The sequence below is a fragment of the Octopus bimaculoides genome, chromosome 2, assembly GCF_001194135.2.
Source record: "Octopus bimaculoides isolate UCB-OBI-ISO-001 chromosome 2, ASM119413v2, whole genome shotgun sequence".
Taxonomy (NCBI): domain Eukaryota; kingdom Metazoa; phylum Mollusca; class Cephalopoda; order Octopoda; family Octopodidae; genus Octopus; species Octopus bimaculoides.
In genome coordinates this window covers 5,967,937-5,972,235 of record NC_068982.1, presented here as the reverse complement: position 1 = coordinate 5,972,235, position 4,299 = coordinate 5,967,937, and the positions used below count along the sequence as shown (strand labels likewise).

General features: G+C 38.5%; 1 protein-coding gene across 2 annotated transcripts in view; it reads left to right on the top strand.

Moving 5' to 3' along the window:
* LOC106868895 (carbohydrate sulfotransferase 15) overlaps positions 1-4,299 on the top strand; it is a 76,382-nt gene that overhangs the window by 5,087 nt on the left and 66,996 nt on the right. Inside the window, exon 1 of one of the 2 annotated variants that reach the window (XM_052975438.1) lies at positions 4,038-4,055. The exons of the other annotated variant lie outside the window; for it this stretch is intronic. The gene's annotated coding sequence lies outside the window, so the exon portion shown is untranslated. Of the gene's footprint in view, positions 1-4,037; positions 4,056-4,299 lie in introns of those variants that run through there. 2 annotated transcript variants of the gene reach the window in all.

Sequence of the window (4,299 nt, the reverse complement as noted above, 5' to 3'; positions counted from 1 at the left end):
GTTTGTGTGGTAAGAAGCTTGCATCCTAACCACATGGTTCCGGGTTCAGTCCCACTGCGTGCACCTTGAGCAAGCGTCTTCTACTATAGCCTCAAGCCGACGAAAGCCTTGGAAGTGGAATTAGTAGATGGAAACTGAAAGAAACTCGCCGTGTGTGTGTGTGTGTGCGTATGTGTGTCTGTCTGTCTGTCTGTCTGTCTGTCTGTCTGTTTGTCCCCACTACAGCTTGACAACCGGGTTTGGTGTGTTTACATCACTATAACTTAGCAGTTTGGCAAAAGTGACCGGTAGAATAAGTACTAGGCTTGCAAAGAATAAGTCCTGAGATCAACTTGCTCGACTAAAGGCAGTACTCCGGCATGGCCGCAGTCAAAAGACTGAAGCAAGTAAAAGAAATAGAAGAATAAAATATGCATAAACACGAGGCTTCCTTTCAATTTCCGTCCAACTACTTCAGTCACAAGGCTTTAATTAGGTTGAGGCTGTAGTAGAAGACATTCCTACGCTAAGTAGGTGTCACACAGTGGGACTAATCACACAGCTGTGTACGACTAACCACGGAAGCTTCTAACTCTACAGCCACGCCTGCGCTTTTTGTCTTGTTTGAAAAGTTGTATGAAAAATGGCAAAAATCGTAGAAGGGAAGGTCCCCATGAAGCGGTGGAGTGGGGAGTATACCCAGTATGCGTCATATAGATATAGATACGTTTTGTGTAAATTATGGGACTCTATTAGTTTTCTATTTTACATATTCATTACACGTTCATTGCCACTCCAAGAACAAATGTAATTTCAAGAAATTGTAGATGTATTATTCAAAATTAACACAGAAACCTCTGATCCTCAGCCCTTCCATTTCCTTTATAATTTTCCACACGGGTGTTTATTTTAAAACGTTCCTCAATTTTGGGTCCAAAACTAACAGGGTTGACCAACTAAGACTTATAAAGACATTCTAACGGCCGGTCATGACACAAAAACGACATTGAATTCTTTAGCAATTTTGTCGGTAGAAAATGATCTTGTAAAAATATACGCATGCGCCTGTGTAAGCATAGCATAGCTACAGGCATAGCTGTATGGTTAAAAAGCTCATTTGGTAAATCACGGGGTATTGAGATCATTCCCACTGAGCGACATCTTGGGCGAGTGTTTTCTACAACAGACGCGAGCTGGCCAATGCTTTGTGAGTGGTTTTGTTAAACAGAAACTCTGATTGTATATGTATATACGTATGTGCATGTGTGTGTGAGGGTTGTTTTGCGTTTGTGTTTGTCTTCCCCATCCATGTTGGTTTGAAAGCGTCCGATAGAATAAGTCCCAGACTTTAAAAACAATTACTAGGAGCGATTTGTTCTGCGATATCCTTCAAGTCGGTGCTCCAGCATGGCCGCTGGTCTATGACGGAAACGAGAAAAAGATAAAAATTAAAATGAATAAAAAGTGCGAAGAAAACTTTTGTAAGTCTAAATACAAGAATAACATCATTTAGTTAGGTGAATGGCCAGAGTTTTGTAAAAGCTCTACTTTGAAGTCACATATTTTCTGAGAAAGAAAAAGGGTACGTTTTTGTTGTTTTTTTTTTATCTTCACTTTTTTTGGTATTTCCGTATTTTCATACAACAGAAATTACGATTTTGAAAAAAAAAAAAACAAAAAAACTAAAGGGACAATTGTTTTTTTACATTCTCAACCCTCCACTTCCGTTCCTTTTTCTTCTCATGAAGTATGGGTCTTCGCGGGACAACTATTCCCCAACCTCGCCATTTAATATATGTAATTGTTCAGAGTCTATTCTTTTGGTCATATTCTTTAATTCATTATATTTACAATTTGTATTATCTTGAACTTGATGGAATCGTGCTATGGCATGCTTCGTAAGTTGATAAAGTTCAAATTACGCGCTTTTGCGCTTGCTTTAAAAACTTTTAAATTAATTATTCAATTCAATTTCTTTTCTATTCTACAAATTCATAGGCTGTGCTAATTTGGCAACATTCATGAATCATTATATTGTTTTTGATTAAAGATTTATTTATATGCCACATTTAAATGTATTCAGCACTTGTTAAAAAAATTAGTCTATTCACATTAAAGAAAAGTAGGTGAAAACTATTTAAGATAACTTTCCCTTTTCTCCATTGGGAAATTGTTTTTTAAGTAAAATAAGAATGTATGGGGGCTATTGCCAACAATTTAGATACAGGCGTAGCTGTGTGGTAAGAAGTTTGCTTCCCAACCGCATGGTTCCGGGTTCAGTCTATATATATTTGTGTGTATGCTTGTGTCTCACCCACTACGGCTAGACAACCGGTGTTGAGAGGGAGGGGAAGAAAGAGAGAGAGAGAGAGAGAGAGAGTGAGTGAGAGTGAGAGACAGAGAGAGTTTGATAGAAAAACACGCAGCAGATGTAGCGTTCGAATTTTACAAACATTGCTTTTTTGCACACTTCTATATATATTTACAGAGATACGTATGTGTGTGCGCGCGTGTGTGCATGTGTGTCGTTCACTCATTCCCAGTGTCTCTGACTACAATATTTCTCTATTTACCCCCCCCCCCGCACGCGCCATATCCATTGTATAGCTCTATATTTCTTTCTGCCTCTGCCCTCTCATGTTATTTCTTCCTCTCTAATTCTCTCTTCCCTTCTATATATTCTGCTGTTTGAATGCCTTTTTTCATCGCAGACGACTGCTGACTTTTTATCTCTCTCCACATCCCTCTCACTCAGCCCCCCCCCCCCATCTATTTCTCTTCGTAATCCACTTCTCTTTATAAATTTTGTCTTCTGTTTTCAACTTCACCACAGCCACTGCTTTCCCTTTTCCCCATTCCTCTGATGATCGCAATGCAAAGGACAGGTGACATGACCGCTTTTAATATCGGTTTCAAATTTTAGCACATGTCATTATGACCTATTATTATACTGATTCATCAATTACATAGACATTTCTAAGATTGTTCGAATTTTTTCCAATAATAATAATGTATACAACTTGAGATGTTTGCCTTGCCTTAACGTTTGTTGTCCTCTTTAACAGTTATATCTGCTGTATCGGAAATCTGCAATGGCTCCATAACTACCATCTCAGCTATAACCTTGCAGCCCTAATAATCCATTACAACACTTACCTAGCGTACCTAATCGTTTAGATCACTTGTGAACTAAACCCCATACTTTGTATACTTGCACACATAAATATTTAGACAAACACTCACACGCACACGCACACACATATCATATATATACGTATGTATGTATGTATGTATGTATGTATGTATGTATGTATGGTGGTTGACTACTCCTTATGCAGAGTCTGACCACCTCTTTTACTTGCACCTCAGATCTATCATGGCAACTGACGTGGCTTTTTAAACCAGACACCCACATAGAATGCATATCTGATTTGGACCATCAAGAGCTGCAGTTAAGTTCTAAATTTTGTGGATTTTAAAATGTCTTTTTGAAACCTCCGTTAGATTTACAAACCTTATGGCATACGCGGCATTGACATGTGTGCACAGATATATAGGCAGAATAGTTGGTGGAAATTCGTTTTTCATGGGTCCGCAAATGAGATTTGAGCCCAGCAAAAGAAAGGCCCAGTCTGTCGCAAACTGCGCACACAAGAAGGTCGTTGAGATTCAGTTTCTCGTTGATCACAACATTCTTCTTTAAATCTCTTTTCATGTTTGTATATCCTTGTCCAATATATTTTGATATCGATTTCTAACATAGGCATAAGGCACATATTGGGAAATGGACATGGTCGATGCTATCGAACTAGTACGGAATTGTTGCAAATTTATCGACCCCCAGGATGATAAAAAGCAAACAGACCTCGATGTAATTTGAAACCATGTCTAGGGATAAATAAATACTGTAAGACATTTGTTCACGGTTCTACCGAATCTGCCAAGTATTTATTATCATGGCCGGTTCCAACACGGACCGCAGCAACAAAGTCCACCTGCTACACTTCTCAGTCCATTATCACAGCTTCGATGTCCTGGATACGCTTTAGGCCAGTGTCTGCAATCAAGTTGTCGATGTAAGTATGACAGCGTTTACCTCATACAGTTCTATATTTAAGAGATGAGGAATTATATACATTATTTATATTTGACGGATATTTGTCCTTATCTTGTTTGTTGTTAACACAACGTTTCGGTTGATGTACCCTCCAGCCTTCATCAGGTGTCTTGGGGAAATTTCGAACCTGGGTTCTCATTCATAAGGTATTTTTCGATGGTGTTGTTGTTGCTATTATTATTTTATGTTTGACTTTTGTTTTG